The 24,229-nt window shown below is 39.6% G+C and overlaps 2 long non-coding RNA genes across 2 annotated transcripts in view; both read right to left on the minus strand.

Annotated features, from left to right (window-relative positions):
- Positions 1 to 24,229, minus strand: part of LOC127531537 (uncharacterized) — a 145,934-nt gene that overhangs the window by 96,963 nt on the left and 24,742 nt on the right. The window lies entirely within an intron of this gene.
- LOC127531536 (uncharacterized) lies at positions 5,053 to 6,014 on the minus strand. Its single transcript, XR_007938675.1, has 3 exons — positions 5,943 to 6,014; positions 5,717 to 5,859; positions 5,053 to 5,143 (listed from the first exon to the last, which is right to left on the minus strand). It is a non-coding gene; the product is annotated as an uncharacterized LOC127531536 (long non-coding RNA).

The following is a 24,229-nucleotide window of genomic DNA, read 5'->3' on the forward strand; positions in this document are numbered from 1 at the left end:
TCAACTTCCTAAAAAAACTTTGTTTAAGCAGTGGTTGGCCATAGGGAGGGAAGAGAGAGGAAGGGGAGGATGGGGAATGGAGTTAGAAGAACAACAAGGATGAGGGATGAAAGGATGAGACAGAAAACTGGGGAAAGAGGCAGGAGAGGCCGACGGTGGAAACAACGCTTGGAGGTAGAGGAAGGGAAAGGAGTGGAGGCAGAGGGAGAGCAAATAGAGGTGATAAAAAAAGAGAATGTGTGGTTAGGGGATGGGAAAAATCTGAGAATAACACAGACTGAAGAAGAAGATAGAAGTCAAAGGTGGTGGTGGGGGGGGCAAACAGAGCAAGAACAAGAGACAGTCAACAGTTCATTATTCATTCTTTGCTTGTCTCTCTGTCGTTGTTTTCTCTCCTGTTAGATCTTTGTTTGTCTGCCTTTCTATTTTATTTGCCAGTCTAAAAAATACCGTCCGTCTTCCTGCTACTTATGTTAAGTCTTGACATAAGCGTGATTATATTATTAATATTCTAGTGCTAGCCCATGTTTCCCAGTCAGCCACAGGTTTCCAAGGTTTGGCAATGGTGGGACAGAAAGTACCTGATTTACACATGTTCATCACAGGAGAGGGGTTTGCCTTTGCAATGTTTAATTACTTTGACATACACAACTGGTCAAAAGTTTTTGAACGCAACAATTTTTCCAGTTATGAATTGAAATTCAAGTAGTTTGAGTCCAATGAATAGCTTGAAATGGTCCAAAGGTAAGTGGTAAACTGCCAGAGGAGTTATGATCCTGCTCCAGGCCCTGCCCTTCTTCCTCCTTTTTCCTTCTTTCTGTCATGATCCTCCTGCTCCGGTGCTCTGGCTCAATCAGCCAAATGAGGAACGGCTGTGCAGAGAGCACAGCTGGCAAGAATCGACAATCACTGCAGTATATAAGCCAGCCTTTCTACAGAGTTCACTGCCGGCTCATTGTTCCATGTTCCCACTTCCAAGCCCATGATGCACTTTGCTGGACCCTGCACATTGCTCCTCGTTTTCTTCACTCGGCTTTCTGGACTCAATCACCTTTGGACTTTTTATCTGTTTCCCTGCCCTCGTCATGTCTCCCTATTTGCTCCATCTGTTTGCCCGCTTCCACCATTTCACCCTGGACATTTTGTAAGTCTCCCTTTTCCAGTAACTTAGTTCTGTTCTATGTTTAGTTTAAATCGGCCTTCGGGTCCACCCTTTGTTAGTTTAGTTCGGTTTATTTTATAGTTTTTACCTCGGTCCCTGATCCTTCTTTAGTTTGTTAGATTCGGTTTAGTTCTCCCTCCTGCTCTTCCCTCACCTGTGTTATTTAAGAGATGTTTCTGTTTGTCTACATTCTTTAATTAAATCATCATTAATCTCACCCTTTTGTCTGTGCCTGCTGCTTGGGTTCACCTCTGATGCGTGACACTTTCCCCCATTATTGCTCATCTGTGTGTGTTTTGACCTGTCTTTCTTTGGCTCCCTCTGTCTGTCATCTCTCCCTCCTGTCTCTTTCTCCCAGTCACTTGCCCTCTTGCTCTTCCTGCTCTCATTGCCGGCACTGCTGATTGCTGGGATGAAAATCAGCTGCAACAATTAGCTCACCCAACTCACCTGGGGCCTCATTTATAAAACATTGCGTAGGATTCATACTAAAGTTTGCGTACGCCGAAAATACGAAATGGGCATATGCCCTTCGCCCCTGATTTATAAAACTTTGCGTAAGCACAGCTGCATGCAATTTCTTGATAAATCACACACCAGCTGGAAGATTGCACAGGTGGATCCACCTCACATTCCGCCCACAACACACCCACATTTTTCCATGAATGGTCAATGCAAAGTAACTCGTGAATGTATCTGTATATAAATAAGCTGCTGGTCCACGGCATTTCACGCAGCGCCGGCCGGCAGTCTTTTCACTGCTGTGCGTCAGGATGAATGAATCATGTGTTGACCCAGGCCACCCTGCCACTAAATTTGTTATGATCATGTCCGATGTACAAATAATTTGTACACTGATTGAATGTACATTTTTTCGGTTCACATAGACAAATTCATTTTCACTCGGGGGTTGTGGTGTGAAGCATGTGGGCCTGTGTGCCTGTACAGGGCTGATTAATGGTTGGACGCTCATCCCATTCGACCGCATATGGATAAATAAACAAAATTCTTTACTTTTTTTTGCCTTTTTACTGTGATAGTTGCAGTGAAGAGTGACAGGAAATGGGGGGAAGAGTAAGGGGAAGACATGCATAAAAGTGCCGCAGGCAGGAATCGAACCCGGGCCACTGCGTCGGAGACGACCTCTGCAAATGGGTCTTCTGCTTTCCCCGATGAGCCATACGGGCGCCGGGGGATCAGTAAACAAAATTATTTAATAAAGATCACCGCACCGGCCCCAGATGTGGACCGGCCGTTTGGTCAAACGACCGAATGAAATAACGTTCAATCCGCCCCTGTTGATATATGAACATAGTTCTGCAAATACAGTCGTCGACCGAATGACGCACTATATGAACATCTACAACAATGAGGGTTTATGATTATCCGGCTCTACAAGTCTAATATGTGATAACAATAAAGGTTTGAGATCAATCTGGTTTCAATTCACCACTTCATCCTCCGGCACTGCCGTTCCCTCTGTCTCCAAAATGTGCTTAAGCAAGCATCAAAGTTGGCGCACCGGTGCGCACATTCTCACGCCAAGTTTGTTTTAGAAATCACAACGTACACAGCGTACGCCACTTTCTACGCAAAGTTTGTGATTTACGCCCTGTTTTGTGCGTAAGGACCCATATGAAAAATTCCTGTATGGTTTGTATACAGGAAGCTTCATGTCTTTCTTGTATTCTTAGGATAAAATCAGGTCCTGAGAGCTAGGATACTAGAGTGGCGAGGATGAGGGGAAAAACCAAAACTCTTTTGCCATGTCATGCCATGTCATGTAAAATATCAAACCAATTATGGCCCCTTTCATATCAGAAACAACATATAAATCACATGTGGGTTTTTCAAATACTTATGTGGATAATATAACCTAAGACGTGTTTTTTATATGAAAGTTAATATTTTAGATATATGTTACAGATCATTAATTTCGTAAAAGAATACACAAATCTTATATGTGCATATTAGTATTCATATAGAAAAACACTCACATTTAACATCATTATATTGTATATTTTTTCTATGTCTCTTAGACTTTTTTGGTATGTATTTTGTAGGTAAGGAGTGTGCCAGCTTTCAAATATTTTACAAGGATTTAATATGATCATTTATAAGTATGTTATATAATTACTACATTTTACATATAAGATCTCTAATATGAAGTATACATGGAATAAACAAAATACTTATACAAATTTTCTGACAAAAATATGTTTTATTTGAAAACATGTAAAATTTGCAAAGGCAAATTTAAACTCAACAAACAAACAATAAACAATTAGGCTAACATTTTAAAAACCTAACCTCACATGACTCTAGAGTCTTACATTTACTCCTGAGTGTTGTCATCAAACAACATCAGTGTTTCCGGATCCGGATTTTTAAGTTTGTTTTTTCCCCTAATTTCGGTGACTTTTGAGTTGATGACGGCCCCAATGTGTGACGGGATGGTGTGAGGCCATTTGTCTAGTGTCGCCCCTGAAAAATAAAAACAAAAGTCATGTAAATTTTCCATTCACTTTGACATAACACACACTGCACCGCGACTGCTAACTGCTCATTCAGAGTGACTCAGTGGCAGCGAAAGATAGGTAAAATCCAGAGGACAAATTTCGCTGTGCAATTGTGTATGGTGACAAAATAAAGTACCTTAACAATAAATGCCGTATTACATTTTCTATCTGTTGCATCTACTCACGGTACATTGGAAACAATACACTTTTAATTTTTAGAATAACTAAAATGCAACAAGTGATTTCATCTGCAAAATATTCACGTCATTTTGGTGATGTAACAGGAAGTTGTGAGATTAATCAGTTGTTTTGCAGGTGAAATACCTTGGTGCAATTTAGCACCTTTGTCACGCAAAAGGTTAAGTATTATGCTTACTATAGATGGCGTCCAGTTTCTTTTTGTCCAGAGGCTGCTTTTGTTGACCAGAAGAGTCCCTGGACGTTCCACGTAGGCTGCTTACTAGCAGCACATCCATTGGAAAGATGGACGTGAGGACTGTCCGGATAAAGCATGACACCGAATTAGCATTCTGAGCCACAGCCCAAGCCAGCCTGTCTATGAACACCTTGGAGCCAGGAACAATCTCAACCTGTTAAAAGAATAAAAAAAGGTTATTACCAAATCTTTTCATACTGAAGACTACGGTAAACACAAATATGCGACTGTAGACGTTGGACACATCGATGCTCAAACGATTAACTAACTCCAGTAATATAACAATGTGGTAATTTGAATAGTTTTGCTAACATTTTTCTGTTCCTGAAATTTAAATGTTCATAAAATTCTAGGACCAATAAACTAGAGCAAAAGTTTATTCATGATTCTGTCGTGTGTGTGCTCTACTGAGTTCTCATCCAACAGGCAGCCCAAAGCTTTTTAGATAAAGCTTTTAGAGATGAGAAACAAATGTCAGTTCTAAAGAAAGTCAGTGTATATGGCAAACCAAAATTATAACCTTGAATAACTACTGTGGAACTGAGAGATAACTCAAAGGAAATGAATGATTCTTTCAACATAATAAAAAGAGTACCTGGTCTGTGGAAGTCTTGGGACAGGCCTGGGCAACAGGTGGAGATGGCTTTGGAATCCTTGAAGATGAAAGCTGGCCTTGTTCCAAGTCAGAGCTAGAGGACGTCGACCCTGAAGACTTGAGGGCTGTCTTCACCTTAGCAATCATACCTGGTATCTCTGTAAATACAATTAAAATATAGTTAGGTCAAACAATAATTCTTCAGGACAAATCGCAGAGCTACTCTGGAATGAATAATGTAAAAAAGGTTTTCTCTATATCTTACCTCTCATTAACATGCTTTTCAGTTTTTCATTTTCAATTCTTAATCCTGTATTTTCTTCCTCCAATTGATCAAGTTTCTGAGATTGTGTTAGGCTGACTTGATATTTATCCACAACTTTTTTGGCTACATTCTGTGATCTTGTAGTTGCTGGCCTTTTACTTTGTGTCTGCAAAAGAAGAACACGTTTATGTTAAAATAAAACTGTTTCATCAGTGGTATGGATGACAAATACTGAGGAAACGACAAGGTTAAATAACTTTTTTTTCTTTGTTAATGCAATGAAAACTGTACATTGTGAAACTATAATAACTACAGCCATGGCCATAAGTTTGGACACAGCATGACTTACTATGTCTGTTTTGATGTCTATTACAGAACATAACTAATATGTTTTGACAGCACCAGTTTAATTAGTCAACAAATCAACAAGGGATATAATATTATCAATAAATTCCAACAATTGGAACAACTTTGTTCCCAAAACATAATATTAGAAGAAAATAACAAAAAAATGCAGTACTTTCACAACCGAATTTGGTAAGAATAACAAAATGACACCAAACTCTTTTGATGTTTTTTTTTAAATATGAAACTTAATATAGTTCTCAGGAGTTGTGTACTGTATTGTAAGTGACAATTTTGTGGTATTTTCTAAGATTCACAAGCGTCATGGTACTTGTGTCCAAACTTATGGCCATGGCTGTATAATTATGAAAAAAAAGCTTTAAATTTCACCTACCCGTGGTAGATCCTCTATATCCGTTTCAGAGTCTGATTCTGAATATCTAGATGGTGGCACAGAAGGCCTCTTCGGAGGTAGAGGCTCATCTTTGTTGACTGACAAGTATTCTCTAATTTTTGCACTTGTCTGAAACCGGTTACCTGTCATGGCAATATGGCACATGAAATCATTTACTCATGTATGACATTCAACCTAACAAAGACACTTTTTAAAGTTCACTTACTGCTGACAAACTTGACAGATGCCCTGTAGACTGGCCAGCCATGTTTGGGTTTTTTTCCTTTCTGCCATTCCATGATGGAAAAGTAGTCAGATTGAGGGAAGCCATTCTCATCAAAGTTGGAGTCATCATAAGCACGTATAGCAGTGATCATCAACTGGCGGCCCGCGGGCCGAATCCGGCCCGCCGAACCGTCCAATCCGGCCCGCGACTGGATTCCAAAATTGTGAGGATCAAAGAGAAAATATCATGTGGTCCACACTATTAAAGCAGTCAGTCCAGTCATTATTAAAGGATCTGTTTTCCACATCAACTTTTCGTTTCGTGGCCTTAGAGAGTGCCATTTTACCCGTGTTAAGAGGCCTTTTCCTGTCACTTCTGCGGTGTTTCTTTTTCAAGTGCTCTGTGAATAAAGTTGACTTGAGATGAGGCAAAATATCTCTATCACTCCTAGTGGTTGACTGTGGTACAGGTGATAGGAGCACTGACTCATAAAGGCTAAAAATGCCTTCAGTTTTGTAATGAAATGGAAAAATATAAAAAATAAACAGCAAATAATAATGTTATGCCAAAATTCGATTTTTATTTAATTTTTGTTTGAGGGTCCGGCCCCCAAAGTGACTGTCCGGTAAAATTCTGGCCCTCTGGCAAATATAGTTGGTGAACCCTGACATATAGCCTCAGTCTTCACCTCACTGTATTTCCCGGCATCTTCTCCATTACACCACTCCACCACAGCAAATTTTCTTGTCATGCTACAATCACAACCAAAAAAGAGGTTACCAAAGGCACAGCATAAATTCAGAAAACTACATATTTCTATGTGAATGATCTGTGAGGGAAGTATTTTTCCTGAATAAAACCCATGTCCACTTGTTTCTCTGTAGTGTGCAAAACGAATAATACAATGTCTATACTTTTTGCTCATTGCTAAATAATTATTAAAATGTATAACAAATTAGTTGCATTTCCTAATATAACTAGTAACATCAAATTAGTTATATTGTGAAATATTCCACAAAATGCATATTTTTAATACATTTTTACTGTATCACAACAGTAAGAACTGATTAATAACTTCAGTACAACATACAAGTATCAAACATTCAAAGGCTGAGGTACAGCTCCCCATACCAGTACTAGAAAATGATATCTACAACATTCTCAACCACTTTAAATTGAGCTAGTTTGTGCAGTGATTTATCTATGTAGTTTGTGTTGAAGCCACTGCGCTGGCAAAGTTAACTGCTCCTTCCAACAGCTAATTCTGTTGTCCCCTATAGCGAGCCTCTTTGCGGTTAAGGTTAGGGTTAGCTAGCTCCGTGTGAGCAAACTCGCCTAGCGGGCAGGAGCTCTTCTCACGGAACACCACACTGTCAACTGAGGAGTGCACGCAAACACAAGGCACGCTGATAAATATGTAAAATTAATGTACACACAAACAATTTATATATATTCAACTTGAATGGAGCTACTTCGAGGGAGAAGAGCACATGCTTGCAAGCTAATGCCAGCGGCTAGCGTTTGCTAAAACAATACCATCGATCAATGAAACCATATGGTAAATAATAAAGCTAGATAGAACTATGTCTTCTTTACATGCTTAAACGTGTACCTTGATGGAAAGCCGGAGGAAATATGTGTAGTCATATATTTCTTGTTTTAGTCCTTCCACCACCACTCGAAGTCTGTCTGGAAGTTGCAGTTCTGCACGTAGTCACCAGCAACGGCGAGCCTCTCGCGCGCTTACATAACAACCCGCGCAGGAGGTTCTCTTCAAATCCACCAATCACGCTCACGTACGGATGATGTCGAGCCAAGTTGACTTGTGCTTCGAGCTTGTGTGAAAAGCTGCAAGTCACTTCATTTGCTAAAAATGCCAAAGCGAAAATTGTACTGCCTTCATGACAGTCATGGGGGAGACAGAAAAATTCGCTGACAGTCATTTGGGAACCTCTGAATTTATACTCTTCATATAAGGTATTTTTGCACATGCAAAGTATATGAAACAGCCATATAGTAACCTTATAAGAAATATACAATTACAATATGCAACTTTGGTATTGTGTGGAACATATATGAGATTCATGATTGTTAAAATACATCAAATTAGTACAGTTTTATATGGAGGTCCCATACCATATAGGATCAACATATAATTCAGCTAAAACAAATCAAATTTATGTGCAATTTTACTAAGACTTTTCCGAATGGGGAAGCATCAAGAATCAAGGTTGGCGCACTGGTGCGCACATTCTCACGCCAAGTTTGTTTTTATAAATCACAACCTGTTTTGTGCGTACGCAAGCTTTATAGATGAGGCCCCTGTTCACTATCACACAACTGGTATAAAAACTCTGTTCATTCATTCACTCCCTGCTAGACCATAAACTTGGATCCCTGCATAGACTTCTGACCTCCACAGCTTCATGGACTTTATTCTGCCCCTTCAGCCTAGTTTTGTTTCTGTCGTGAGTATTCAGTCTTGTTGGTTTGGTTTCAGTTTATCCTTCTGCGAGTTTCTTGGTTTTCCCTTCTGTCGTTAGTTTAGTTTTGTAGATTTTGTGGTCTTATCTGTTTTCTGAATTACATTTAGTTTGTCAGCAATCTGCCCAGTCATTCCCCCTGTTTCTAGTCCCCCCTTAGTTTGTATTCTAGCCTTATGTAGTTAAAGATCCCTTTTCTTGCCACAACCCATTTGTTTCTGTGCCTGCACTTGGGTTCTCCGACTCCCCCCTGTAACAAGAGGTTAAAAAAAAGGTAAAGTTATTCAGAACTGAAAAATAATGTACATTTTAGAATTATACAAGAAGTCTTTTTCAGGGACCAAGAAATGGGTTAACAATGTTAAGCTGTTCTGCAGCAATGGAGGTTCATCAAACCTTGAAAGTCGGTGCTACCAAATCCTACAGGTGTCCCAACTTTTCTTGATTACTTCCAACCCCTTCAATCTGCATAAAAGTAGTGTTGAGCACACCATGGCACCATACTCTCGAGAGCATTTTTTGAACAGTATTGTACTGCAGAAAGTAGGGTGTTGCTGTAAAAATGGTGAGGAAAAGGCAATTAACAATAAAATACAGACAGACCATCATGATACTAAAAAATGTAGGTCTTAACTCCAGAGAAACTGTGGAAAAAAAATCAAGGTGTCAGTGAATACAGTTTTCTTCACCATCAAAAGGCACTCAGAAACTGGGGGAGCCTCTGACAGGAAGAGGTCTGGAAGCCCCAAAGCAAAATCAGAAAATATTCTGAGAGTCAATAGCTTACATGATGGGCAGCTAACAGGATAACGGCTTCAAGCACAGCTGAATAGTGGTCATTGTAAACAAGTCTCAGGTGTTTGTTTTTTGTTTGTTTTTTTGGACAAGACTTTGTTTTAAAAATACTTGACATACATAATATAAAATAAGTAACTGCCTATATATTCACCTCCTTTAAAGTGACTCACCTAATTCAACACAGGTGTAGCCAACTGGTGCTAGAAGTCGCAGAATTAGTGAAATGGATAATCTGAGTAAGGTAAATGTGCCTCTAGTGATTTTAGTACAAAGACACCTTTATCTACAGGGACCAATCATTGATGAATCACTACTCCTGCAAGTAACTACCCGATGAAGACAAAAGAACACTCCAAGCTATTCACTCAAAAGGTCATTACAAAGCATAAGTCACTGGATGGATTCAAGAAAAAAAAAATGAGACACTGAATAACTCTTGCAGTACAATTAAATCCATCATTAAGAAGCAGAAGGAAATTACAAGTACATGTAAATCTGACATCTTCAGGAGCTGTGCCAGAAAGGTAATAGTGAGGAAGGCCACTAAGACAGCTGTCACTCCTCTAAAGGAGCTACAACATTCAGCAGCTGAGAAGAGAGACGCTGTGTATATGTCAGCTGTTGCTTGCTTTGTCAAAGCTTTATAGGAGAGTAGCAAAGAGAAAGCTACTACTACTAAACAAAAAGCTTTAAATTCAATCTCTGCTCGAATTCACTACAAGGCATGTTGGAGACTGAAGTCAACTGAAATCAAGGTTTGTTGGTTTGATGGGACTAAAACTGAACTTTTTGGTCATCAGATTAGATGCTATAATCAGCCGACACCAACCAATGTACTCCATCATAAAGACACCATCCCCATCATGGAGCATGGTGGTGGCAGCATCATCATTTAGAATTCTTTGTATGTGTGAACACAGACAATTTCACGTTTTCCATGAAAACTCACACTTCTATTCACGTGATAACCCAATTGCACAAGGGTTTTCGAACCATCAGTTAGTCTTTCAACACCATTTGCTAACACAATGTACCATTACGACACAGAAGTGATGATTGCTGGAAATGGGCCTCATTGCTCCTATGTAGACATGCCTTTTAAAAATAAGCCATTTCCAGCTAGAATAGTCATTTACCACATTACCAATGTCTAGACTGTATTTCTGATAAATCCAATGTTATCTTCACTGAAAAGACACTCTTTCTTTCAAAAATAAGGACATTTCTAAGTGAGTCCAAACTTTTGAACGGTAGTATAAAGGTGTGTGTTTGCCATGAAAGTATTTTTTTGTTGTAAATTCTTGTCAAAAAAGCCAAATTATATTGAACATGATTCAATAAAAGTGGAAAGCTTCCAAGGGAAGTGCATACTTTTTAAAGACATTGTAAATGCACTTTCTGTAGATGTGGTTGATGCAGTATATAGTACTGAAAGATTCCCCAGACAGACGACAACTTAGATTTTGCAGTTCAGGCTTGTGCAATTTAAAGTAAGCCTAAATAACAGCGCTCTAATAAATCACTAAAACACTGTCACAGGGGTGGTTTTGTCTTAGATTGCACCACACTGACAGGTTTTCTAATGTTGTTCTTCTCCCATTAACAACCACAAGTGGGACAGAACTTAACACATTTTCTGACACGGTGTTTTCAAAAACCAAGTATGTATTATCTTTAGGAATGTTATTTGTTGGAGAGCATTTCAGACTGAATTGGGTTAGAAGAGGAGAGGTGTAGGAGGACAAAGTGCCTCTTAAAAAGTAGTGACAGCTACTGTTAGTATTAGACATGTAGACAAAATAGAAAATTGCTGAGCAAAAAAGTGCCCACAGTGAGAGTGCAGCCTTAGAATCAATTTACAAATTGACCCATTAGCGTAGATGGATATTTTAAATTTGCCTGAAACATTTTTGCTGTCGTACCTGAACATCAGTCATGAATTACTTTTTAGTTCCACATAATTGCATGAATTTAAATGTTCAGTTAGAGCCAAGCATGATTTCAAACTTCAGTCTCTGGCATTTGGTCATTTTCAGTCTGTGATGTTCAAAACGTGACATCTGAGATCACAGGCAATTTTGATGATGAATTTGAATTGTCACTATTTTTCTATTAGATTTTTGATTTGTGTTACTTTGAATTGCCATTTGCTGCCAGATTTGCACCCATGTGGGTTGAACAGCAAAGATAGGAAGTTGTGACCCCTTAGATCCATTCAACTGGAAACAGCCTGCCCTCCAGCCTGTGATGAACATGGAATGTGTATGTTTAATGATTTTGTATAATAGGACTTTGTTCTGTTTGTCTGTATTTAATCCATCTCAATCTGTCTTGATCTCTCTCTCTGGTCCCTTTGTTTTCCCTGTCTGTCTTTCCTCTTTCTCTGTGTCATCCTTGTTTTCTTCCTCTGTCAGTCCCGCTGTCAGTGCGGTGAACTTTCTGACATGCTACGTGTGTCTCTTTGTGTGTGTGTCTGTGTGTGTGTGTGTGTGTGAGTAGACATCAAAATACGCTACATTTGAAAGAGTCACATTCTGAATTCGAACCCTGAGGGAACGCATGTCCTTCGACCAAAGGAGAAATGCGCAAAGCCATGATCAGCTGAAATTCACATAAACAGCCAAATACACCTGCGTGGATACACTCTTTGTACAAGCACACACTTCCAGTCTTAAACATATACACAAACACACACAAACTCCTGAGGGATAAATGCGCTAAGCAGCCAACTTGCACTGTCACAGAAAGACAGACGAAGGTGATAAAATGGCCGACATTACCACCTGTCACTCTCTGTCTCCTCCTCTCTATTTTTCTGCGGATTAATTCCTTATTTCCACACAAACACACACAAGTTTAACACACATGCAGGTGTGCTCAGACTGACTCAGTTGGCGGTGACATCTCTCTGTTGATCACACTTTCAAAAACATGGCAGCTTCTGGCTGGTGACAAGAGCCACTGGGATTAACAGCCACGAAGAAGAATGCAGAAGAACTGTTTCCTGCCACAGTTGGTGACAGTTATATTATTACCTTACAATTATGAAGTACATAAAGCATGAAAAATGCTTTAATTACTACACTGGCACTGCTGTAGACTTCAGGTCTGTGAGAAATGGGAAGAAGGTTGGGTCCTCAGACATGATGTCACATTCAGAAGACAAATTCTAGTTATTTTAACTAATTTTCCATCTGACAGTTTTTTAATGTGTACAAAGAAGAAGCATGTAAGTGAAATTAAAATCCAACAAAGCCACACAAAAAGTGAAATGTTGAAGTATTAATGGCAAAATGTATAACTCTGTTATATTAACTCCTACAGTCTGACAGACATACTTTGTCTCCAAATTCTCTTCTTCTCAGTACAATTGTTCTTAAAGTATTTACTGCAATATCATGCAGTGCATATTAAATACAATACCAGAACTTGACTTTTCCTACAATGCTGGTTGCTTCTCTGAGCAAAGAAGTATCAGTGATAAAACGTAATATTAAATTTGCATTAAATTTAATCATATTTACAACCAGTATATAACTCTGCAGCTGGGCATCCATCTCCACTCCCATTAATCTGGTCTGAATTACTCATAATCTTGTCATTACACTTTTATATTTTAGCATACACTGTAAGAAGTTGATGTTTCTCAACAGTATTTAACATGTTTTTTTTAAATTACTTTATTTTTCAGATTTGTCAAGTTTGGTAAATTACAATTATTAACTCACATAATCACAAAGCTAGTTGCTAGAGGTACGGACCCGTAGCCTGTGGCCTACGGATACGGCACTTTCCATTTGCCAATCAGATACGCGAGATGTGGTCACGTGACTCCCGGTAGACGCTAGAGGTACGGACCCGTAGCATCGGTACTACAGGTACGGACCCTAAACCTAACCCTAAACCTAACCTTTGCTTACCTTTCAACAGTTTGCAGTGGTTAGCGGCTTCTTGACTCGCGAGACTTGCATACGGGTCCGTATCTTTCTGGCAAATGGAAAGTGCCGTATCCGTAGACCACAGGCTACGGGTACGGGTCCGTATCTGTAGACACTACCAATCAGAAAAACTAAATTTGCATCAACTCTCAAAGAAAAATACTCACTGAAACTAAAAAACATCCACATCAGAAATCAGTATTTTTGCAAAAGGTAACTTGTTCTTTTAATTTATTTGACTGTAAAATTGTACTTTTTTTTCCTTTACTGTATTGAAATCAGAAAAAAAACCACAGGTATTTACTGACATTTAAATAAAACAAGAGTATATAAAAGATTGATAAATGGTTTTAAAAAGATAATTTAGAAGTTGACTGTCATAAATAAATAAATAGTAATATTTTCTCTAAGAATGTGTGACCATACCATGACACATTATGTTGTTATTTGTATATGTATTTATTTATTTAGTTTACAAATAATTGCCATTTTGCAGTACAGGATCATGCCATTATTTAAGATGTTTTCCTGACAACCTTGTCACCAGATTTTCACCTTTTATTGTTGTTGTTTGCATGAAAAAAGCATAAAATAAGCGATTCGCTTGTTATTGCAGGGATTCTGAAATTGTGTTGAGCACAGCTAAACTGTGCACAAGAAGGTACCATTAATTCTGGACTCTGGCAGTCATTTTTTCTTTCTTTTTTTCCTATGTTGGCCAATTGACACAATAAAGATGGACAAGCGTGAGTGTTTGATGCTCACTTGCAACTATTACTTCAAATGATAAGAGTAGCACCATCAATGTACCAGTGCAGTTTATGCAGAAATCTCATCAAGCCCACTTAAGCTGCTGTACCACAGCTGTAGGTGCTTCACAGTCACACCTGCTGTACAGAACAACTTTAGTCATCAGCTGTTGCTCACTGCTACTACACTGCTGCTCTCAACAGACAACTTTATGCTACTTGGTGAGGTAACTGGTGTCCATAAACACATCACAGTTGCAGCAGAAACAGATAGCAAACGCAGCCAATTTGAAAAATAAAAGCAACAAAGCAATATTAATATTTGGTTCTTTTGTCAGTTTTCACTTGTTGCTGCTCTCTCTTCTATTTTGCACCTCAAAATGTCAAATAAAAAGCCTATTAAAAGCAGCATATGAATCCTAATGCATATCTGCATGATAGAAAAACACAGATTGATAATGTTATTAAAAGGGAAAAGCAATTTTAAGGCTTAGCTGCCTGGTAATATTTCAGAGAAGAGAGAACGAGGACCCGAGAAAGCAGAGAAGAAAATCACCCTTCAGTTATTTCAGTTATGTCTTTAATTCTTAAATCCTGATGAAATGTGAATGTTAAACTTTTGCCTCTGGAGATGGCAACTCAGTTTACTTTTCGGTCAGACAAGTTCGCTCAAGTGTAATTCTAATGGCTTTAAAGTGTAACCACAATTCACGGTCTCTGCCTTTCTCTGACTATTGTGCTGGAATCCTCCAGACCCCTGTAAACTTGGCTATGCAAGATTAATTTAGGCCAAACCGCATTCATGTTTTATTCAGCGCCAAGTCATTTTATTTTTCCACACAACAGTTTAAAGTGTGATAAATGGTGTTTCAAGTGGAAACACACAGTTAAGAGTTAAATTCTCTTTACATTCTGGAGCAATTTTAAAAACTGCTAATGCTCAGACAGGGCTTTCTGGGAGGTTCAGAGACATGGATGACAAATATGTGAAGTAGATTTTGAGATTTACATCTGTTATTTGAAGGGAATGTCTTACCCGTGTCATACTTCAGATTTTACAGCCACGTAGAACAGATATTTTATGCTGTGCTTTTCAAATAAATACCCCCAGTCTTTCTCACCTTTTAAACAATGGAAACTAATTTGTCTTGATGGTATTTAAAGCTGTCTTACAGTGTGCTATGTACCAACACATTTTACAGCAATATGGTGCTGAGTTTGCTTCTTTACTAAGTGAATGGGATGAGGACTGTGGCGCTTTTTATTTTTTACCTCTAAGCAACGTGAGCAACTGAAATATTGCAAACTTGTGACCACACATGGGTCAGAGGGGTGCACCACAGTACAAGTCGGACAGAGTCTGGCTTTCTTTGTGTAGGGTTGGTTCTACAAAGCCTAAAACCCCCGTCAGAGATAATTACTATCCCCACGGTGATTGAGGTGTGTTTAACGCACCATTTGACTCTTCTTCTGCACAAAATGGACAGATTGCCCGCTGCCTATTTCAGTCCAGAAAAACAAGCTGTTATAATTGAGAGCTAAAAGAAACATAAAAAATGTATTACAGTAAAAGCACAGTTTCTGAAAATTATGCACAAGAGAACTGCTGGTAGAAAACTGGCAATCATATGAGTTAATCTACTTATTTTACCATTTGGTGACTTTTGATGTCTACCATTTACTCAAAAGGTGCATTTAGGTCTGATGCTGTCCCAAAACGTAGGGTGTGTGAAAATCACTTAAACTTCTGATAAAATCAAAGTCAAGTTAGTTTTAAATATTCTCTGTTTGCTAGTCTGTGCCGTATTAAAACCAGCAGTGTAAAGCTGGCAGTGAATCAGTGACTGAGCTGCAAAAAAACAACATTTATATGCATTTTTGTTTCACCAGCTGAATGCATGTACATTCCCATGACACTGTGATGCATAAAGTATGCACTGCTGTAACTACATGGGTTTGTTCAGTGTCATTACAAACTTACAACTCAGTAGGTTTGCAGATATAACATATTCACTCAGCTTACAATTTGATAATATTGTTGATAGAAAAATAACATCAGGAATGGAAATGGTGAAAGGATAATGTTTTTTTTTTACAGTCAGTTTAAAGTTACAATGATGATCAAGCCAGGTTAAAAGACAGTTAAAACTCTGGTTTTAGGCTCAACATATTTTACTAACCCACTAATCCTGTGTTCCGGACACCAGTATTGGTGTGCTGTTTGGTTTCTGGGTGGTTATCTGTTGGGCCTTTGTGGGGAAAATTGCATGTGTGGGTTCAGCTGTGGCTGTGCCTGAGTCTCTCCAGGATCCCCAGCTGCCAGCTGTTCCAGCCAACGAGTCAGGAGTTGACGACCTGCACTGCAGCCTTGTTATCCCCGCCTTCTGACATCTCTGATTGGCCCACCCTCCAGCTCCCCTCTTCCTAACCAGTTGGACCAGCCATCACCACACCTGCAGAGTGTATATACCTGCCACCATGTTCTTGGTCTGCGTGGCTGGTATTTGTGACCACTCCGCCCTGGTGCCTCTGTGTGTGATCATTTGTTTGCATTTTGATGAGTTTTGGTCTGTAGGTACGTGTGGTTGGGCTGGTGGGTACCGCAGACCACTTTGGTCTGTAGACACTCGTGGTGAGTGCTACAGACAGTGTGGGCTTAGTGAAGAAACCATTTGAGTTTTGAGTCTTCGTTACCTGTGTGGTCAATGCATGTTTGTGACTTGTGTGGTCAAATTTGTGACTGTGAGGCACCAGTTTTGTTGGGTTTGTTTTTGCACCCTTTGTTTTAGTTTCTGTTACTGGTGGTGGCTGTTGCTGTTGTAGTTTTGTTTGGCTCGGGAGTTTAGTTACTTTTTTTGGGTTTAGATAAGTTTGAGAAACTCTGTTTGCTTTCATCTGGTTTTATTCTGTTCATTGATTTAGCTTCACTCGCCAGTTTTGTGTTCTGTATTGTCCCTCTTATGTTCCGTTCACCACTAAGCAATAAATCCCTTCACCTCAACCAATAACATTTGTTTTTTTGTTGCATCCAGCCAACCCCCAGAGGTTGGATCGTAACATCGTGCTTCATAGTGCAGCCCGTAGTGGGATTACTGTCAGTACTGTTATAATGCTATTAATACATTTAGTTTGACTATGAATCAGTTGGTTGATAACATACTACCATTCAAAAATTTGTGTCACTTAGAAATGACCTTATTTTTGAAAGAAAAGCAGTTTTGTCTATGGAGAGAACATTAAATGAATCAGAAATACAATCTAGATATTGTTAATGTGATAAATGATTATTCTAGCTGGAGATGGCTGATTTTTGATGGAATATCTACATAGGGGTACAGAGGAACATTTCCAGCAACCATCACTCCTGTGTTCTAATTGTGTTTAAAGGCTAATTGATGACTAGAACAACCTTTGTGCAATTATGTTAGCACAAAAATAAAAGTGTGCATTTTCATGGAAAACATGAAATTGTCTTGCGAACCACAAACTGATTAAACGGTAGTGTATATTTTGGTCTTTACCTAAATTAAATATGCATACAAGCATACTCACAAATTATGCTATATTTTGGATTAATTTGCTTGTAGCCTTTTGGAGAAACCGGCAAGATGACATCTTTAAACTGAATTATCATCACTGAGCGTTATTTTTTCCAAGAGCCTCTAAATCTGAATCACAATTCATATATAAGCTGGAAGTTATACTCTGCAGGGGGAGTCTTTCAATTCCTATTTAACTGTAAGTGTCATTTTAAGGTGTTTGATAAAGAGGCCGAGATCTCAGTTGAGCAGACAGGACATGACGTGTCATCTATAATATTCTGCACTGCACTTGTAGAGATGTCTTCCAGACAGGTCCTGACCCTGACGCTTCCACAAGCCTAAAGTGAGGACTTTCTGTACTAATAGCATTTGAACATAGCCTGCAATTGACTTCAGTGTGTCCTGTCTGTTCCTATCTCACGCCTCACTGTTGTTTACATGTTTCTGCTCTGGAATATAGATCGGCTATCACGCAAACTTGTTCAAGTGTGCTGCACAAGCTGTTGACTAGTGGCTGGATAGGAGGAACAACAGACAAATATACAAGGACACACTGGGAGAAGCCAAAAAAGGTAGGGGAGACAGGGAGGGAGTGATCATCCAGAGCCAGTACTGTAACCAATGGGTGTAACAATAATTATCAGTCATGGCAAATATTGGCCAGAAGCATTTTCTGGGGATGTTATCATGGTGTATGCCATACACAGGAGCTTAATTACGAGGGGAAAGTAACATATAGAAAAGCTATTGACATACAGTAGCGAAATATCAACAAATTGAAAGCGCAAACTGTTCAAAAGTCACAAGAAGTCTGAGACTTTTTATTGTATTGAAGCCAATAAATCAGCTTTACTTTTAGTGTTGAATATAGAAAAGAAAGGGTTTACTGCCAACTACTTTATGTTGGCATTACTTGTTCTAAATTATGAGAGTGCAGCAGGTTTCCAGAAGAACGTGACTTTTTACCACATTTTTTCATTACAGTGATGAACAAATTCTGCTGTGATATTTCCTTACATCCATCTGCTCTTTTGCTTGTTCAAGTAGTTTCGGAGAGCAGTTAGTAGATCATTCTCCTTGAGCAACATCCTTCAACTCTTCCTTTGGGATGCCAATCCAAACAAGATCACCTTCAGGGTCAGCTTCCTCGTCTGTTTGCCACGGAAAGTCCGGCGCAATGTCTACGCAACTGCAGCTGCTGCAAATATCAAACCTTTCAATGTAACACTCCATCATACCCTCACGTGCGGCCACAGCCTCTAATTCAGAATGTACCCTTTTAGTAACATTGTGACATTCACTGTTTAAGTATTGTGTTTTCTGGCATGAAGTGAAGTGTAGCTCTGTGAGTGTGTTGCGCTGAGGATTCCCTTTACATATTTAGGCTCATCTGGACAGTTGTGTTTTGATGTAGCTGAAGTCAGACACAGAAAGGAGCTTTGGCTGTCATTTCTTGTTTGCTTAGGCAGCACTGAATATTTTTGCTACATTTTTTTCTCTCTGTTTTTAGTGAACAATGGAACAAATTATTGAAGCTCGCTCTTTGTGGAGCAGAACTGCTAACAGTGTTGTGCTTCTGTTTCTTTTGAATTGCTCTCAAGTTTCCATTGTCATGTCACTGAGCATCTTTTAAAGTCCCATTCCAAGTGTTGAATAGAATCCTAAAATGCATCACTGTGCAATAAAACAAAATATTTTAAAGTTCTTTGTTCTTATGAAAACAAACTCTTTTTGTCGACCAGCTGACCTACAACTCTGTAACACTGTAAAACTACTCTACCCAAAGCGATGGCAAGCGCTGGTACTGGATAAATTCAATCCCTAAGCCTGATGTTCAAAATAGCAACCGGTTCCAAAAAGAAGAGTATTTATCATTCTGTTTGGGGGGGGGCTGGCTTGTTTGTACTTCTTCCAGCTAATCATAATCATACTGGGTAGTGCCAAGCCCAGGATGCAGCAATGGTGTCCCCTCAAAATTGTCATAAGAGCATTGTTTTGGTGGGAAAAGCACAGGCAGGGGGAGGAAATCTGTCAATGTTTTATTTACAGTGAAAAAAAAAAAGTATGACTGCCTTATCACATGATCCAAATCCTGTGCAAAATGACAAATTTTCAAAGTGGTAGGTGCTCTCCAGAGGTAGCTTCCTGAGTGGAAGAGGAGGAGAAAATTGAATCTGAATCAGTATTTTTGAGACAGTAGTCAGTATGCTTTAATTTCAAGGCAGACATACTCACCCATGGTGTTGTCTGCTTATTTTGCTCATGACATGTCTTCTGGCATATAAACACAGAACCAAAGACATGTTAACAAGGTAAAACACTTGATTTTCATCAAAGGGGGTCTTTAAACTTTTATGGCTGCTGAGGATACAAAAACCTCTCCATGTGATGGCAAAAGCTAGACACATAGGAGCAACAGCTTTGGTACTACATATATACAGTCAGTACCCTTCACAAGATATTGAGGGACATATCCATAAGTCCTCTCTACAATGCATGAAGTATCACCAGCCCTAAAGATAATATAAATATGATGCGGCTGCCTCTGCCTCTGAACAGAATCAGTAGAAATAAAAGAAAAGACAGATGATTTCACACAAGGTCACTGTTTCACAACCCTCCATCAGCAGCATAATGTGACTACTATACTAACAGGCTATGAGTACTTATAATTCATCCCACATGTACCTGTCAACTAGGAATATTTCTGACACTGGACACTTCAGAAAAGATATTGAAATAACTTATATTTTACAGCACAAATTAGAGTTTGAAATGCTTCACAATTTAAAAAAAAGCAAATCAAATGGGGATGAAAATGACAAAACCGTGGAAAAGAATAATAAACTGAATAATAAAACTGAGCTTGCAGCTGAAAAAAAATGAGACACCATCTTGTCATTCCTGTGGGAGTCTGACAAAGACTGCTGATGAGGTTGGATTTTTCATCATGATAACAACATGTCTGATTGCAGGTATCTGTGCACATGTATGAGAACAAGAGACAGATTTAACATGACACACACACACACAGACGCACACGTATTATTCTAATATCTCATTGTTGTGCGCCTTTTATTTATCCTTATTTGAGATCATCACTTGTGACCTACTTGGAGTGAAACTCCGGCTCCTGCTGTGATGAGCAGATAAAAATAACTCTGAGGAAAACACACACGAGTTGTATGCTCACACACGTCACACGGGAAGGAACACGCACAATCAAATCCAAATGTAAACTCCCAAACAGACAGAAGCCTCACACTTACAGACACACACACAGTTCATGCTGACCACAGTGAGTCCCTGAACAGCGTCAGACACATGCACGCACACATGTACGCCATCATACAGACTTTCACTCACAAGGACATAAGACAAGGTCTATGTTAACACACAGCTACTTCCAGACGTGCGCATATACAAGGACATGAATGCGTGCAAACATGTGCATGGCCACGTTCATATACAGCACTGACACATCAAGCGTTCTCATGCAGGGAAATGCAACACTCTCTCATTGTTGTGTCAACCTTTTTGTCTCTCCTTCTCCTACTCTGTCGTTCTTCCCTTCTTCTCCTCCAACTGTGCATCCCTCCATCCCTGACCCTGTTATCTTCTGGAGCATCTCAAAGAGAAAAGAGGAGGAGGAGGGAGGAAATACATGTGGTCCTCTCTTCTCCTTGCCTTTCTTCCCTTCATCCGTTCTGTTTTTCTTTCCTAAAACAAAACTCACTGAGAAGAATAATCTCACAGATATTTAACTTTAAATTCTGAGTAATTAATCTCTACACACACACAGGGCACATGTGCACACAAATCCACAGCGGCATGTGTGATGAGAATTTAAATGCTGGACTTCGAACAGGCTGATCTTATATAGTTAGTGAGGAAATCAGTGAACCCATGTTCCCAGACAGATAAAGATGAAAGGAGCGAAAGAAAGAAACAGCGAGACAAAGAGAGAGCTCTTGAAAGTATTAAGAAAAGTCAGGTCTCTGCATTACTGACATCCCTCCTCTGCCCTCTTTCTCCCTCTCTCATCATTTCACTCGTAGTGCCTTTGCTCTCCTTCTACTGCAATGTCATTAACTTACACTCAGGGAGAGGCAGTGAAGATGAGGGCAGGGAAGAGAAAAAAGCAGAGGTTCACTTGGTCGGGCAAGGACTAGCAGCAAGCTGAGAAATCGTTTGTTGATAAGGAGATGCAGAGGAGTGAAATGAGGACAGAAGAGATTTTTGAAGTCCTCGCTAACTGGACAAAATGACAATTCATGTCTTTTTTGGAATATGTGAAATGATTTTTTTTCTTTGATATTCATTTTGTATTTTGAAACAAATTCAAGAGAATAAGCTCAGAATGCGCTTTTGATCAATTATATTTCTGAATTTTACTGACACGCATGGCACAATCAAAACGGTTGAGTCTCTCTGATTAAGCAGTCACATTGCGCAGCAGTACACTGCTCTCAGTGCTCCTGCTACGCTGAGAACGAACTCTGGAAGTATCTTGTCAAACACCGTCTGCGATGTTCACCGAGTTTGAATGAACCCCCTCAACTTGAATTCCATTTTAGGGAAGAAGAAGAGACCACAAAGAGCCAAATACGCTGCAGTGGAGTGGGATGATTGTGTCGGTGGGCCAAAACACTTCAGTGTATTCAAATTGCTGTGAGCATTCACACAGCACAATTGGAGGGCACAAATACAGTTGAGGTCATTTATGCTAAATATTTTCCCTTAGAAGCCTCAGGATGTTAGCCTAGCCACGCTAGACCCATGTTCTGAAAGCACAAGGGTCTAGGGCCGCTTGACAGGGAGGGAGGCGGGCTAAAAGGTTGTCTTTCAAATCACTCTGCAGCAATTGGGTAGGTATACAACCAATCAGTGCAACGAATAGGCTGACGGAGTTCCTAGAGGGCCGGTGGATTGTGGCTAAGTCCCATTAGCTTCCCAACCAGCGGAGCCAATTGGTATATTAAGGATTTGCCATATCCTGTCGGCATAAGTTCAAATACGTCTTTCTTCTCAATGAAACGCTTCAGTGCCGTCCTTTGTTTATCTTTCAAGTTGAATTTTAGCTTCAAATCTTTAAGGGCTGTGGCCAAAGCCGAGTCGAAAGACAACTGTTTATTGCGCGCCTCTGTCGTCACTTAGTTACGCCCGCCTTCTGACTCTACATTCATGGTGATTCGTCCGGCCAGTTTTAGGAGAATCCAGCCTCGAGCCTTATGGAGGGTAACTAGACCCACCCTGGCAGAGAATTAAATTCGTTGCCGTGGGTTGTCTTGCGCGGCTAGGCTATCAGCATGTTACAATAGGACACTAAATTGACAATTTGACCCTGGGGTGTAAATTTACAGTGTACAACCCTGTCTTGATTGTGCTCCTGACCTGACGTCTTCTTCGGTCCTCTCCATAGATCTAACTCTGGTCACCAGGGATGATTTTCAGCTTAAAACTGCTCAGGCCAGGCTGTTGACTGAAACCAAATGTAATGTTTTTCTCAGGTCCATGGAAATCGCAAATGAGCACCTGCCAGCAATCACAATAACAAATAATACTTTTGTCATTTCTGCTGGTTCACATTAAAAGCAGTCAATTGGTTAAACAGGAAGTGAAATTATATTCATCAGATGGATTTACTGACCGTGATTGTTTACCAAAAATGCCCCCAAAAAAGTAATTTTTCGCATTTTCGGTTGTCAGATAAGTTTCAAAAACTACAGGGAGAAACAACAGAAGAAGTGGAAGCTGTTGTGAGTCATGAGATAAAGAGTTATAGACGACAGGCTGTAAATCTTCAACTTCTCAGTAAGGTAACCAACTTTACTTTGCTCTGTGAAGAATCACTATCGATTCAAATTCTGTTGGTGCAGACTATTGTTTTGGTTGTCTACAATCACAACTTTGATTGTTGATTAAACAGTTGTTCGGATCCTTTTGCCTCTGGACGCCACTAGCAATCCAAAACCTTTTCTCAAACAGGTGATTTGATGTACCATGAAAAGCTGTTACTGTCAGAACTGACAACAGAAAACAATATCTGCCTTAGACAATAAGAAAAATATGACAAACATCTAATTTACACCAGTCAAAAGTTTGGATACACATTCTCATTCAGTGGTTTTTATTTAATTCTTTTATACATTGTAGAGTAATTGTCATGAACAGGGCGGTGTTTTGAACCCAAACAGCAGACAATCAGACAGGCAGGTGAATTTAATAAGGGATTTAATGAAAGTATCTACTAAATAAACAGAAAACACTCCGTTTCGGCGACACAGGAAAACGACAGAACGGGGAAAACTAAAACTGAAACTAAAGGCAACGGCTCTCGGCCGCAACGGGGGCTAAACTAAACTAAACAGGGAGGGAGGTAACTCACTGAGTGTCCAGGGGAATCTGGAGACGAGGTGGGGGCAGAGGGTATCACTATTTGCAACAAGCTGAATGTTCGTTTTCAATCCAGCTGCAAAAGCAGAAACACAACAGCAGGCTTTGACAATTGTACCTCAACGCACCACTGAAACAGAGACTTGCATTTTGTGACTGTTGTCCATCCATCCATCTATTATCTATACACAGCTTTATCCTCATTAGTGTTTTTTTTTGTTTGTTTTGTTTTTGTTTTGTTTTGTTTTGTTTTTTTTGGGGGGGGGGGGTTCACATAGCTACATAAAGTGACAAACAATCACACTCCCACACCTATGCATTGTGGGAGGAAGCTGAAACACCTGGAGAAAACCCATGCTGCACAAGGAGAACATACAAACT

Source organism: Acanthochromis polyacanthus, chromosome 21 (genome assembly GCF_021347895.1).
Source record: "Acanthochromis polyacanthus isolate Apoly-LR-REF ecotype Palm Island chromosome 21, KAUST_Apoly_ChrSc, whole genome shotgun sequence".
Classification (NCBI taxonomy): Eukaryota; Metazoa; Chordata; class Actinopteri; family Pomacentridae; genus Acanthochromis; species Acanthochromis polyacanthus.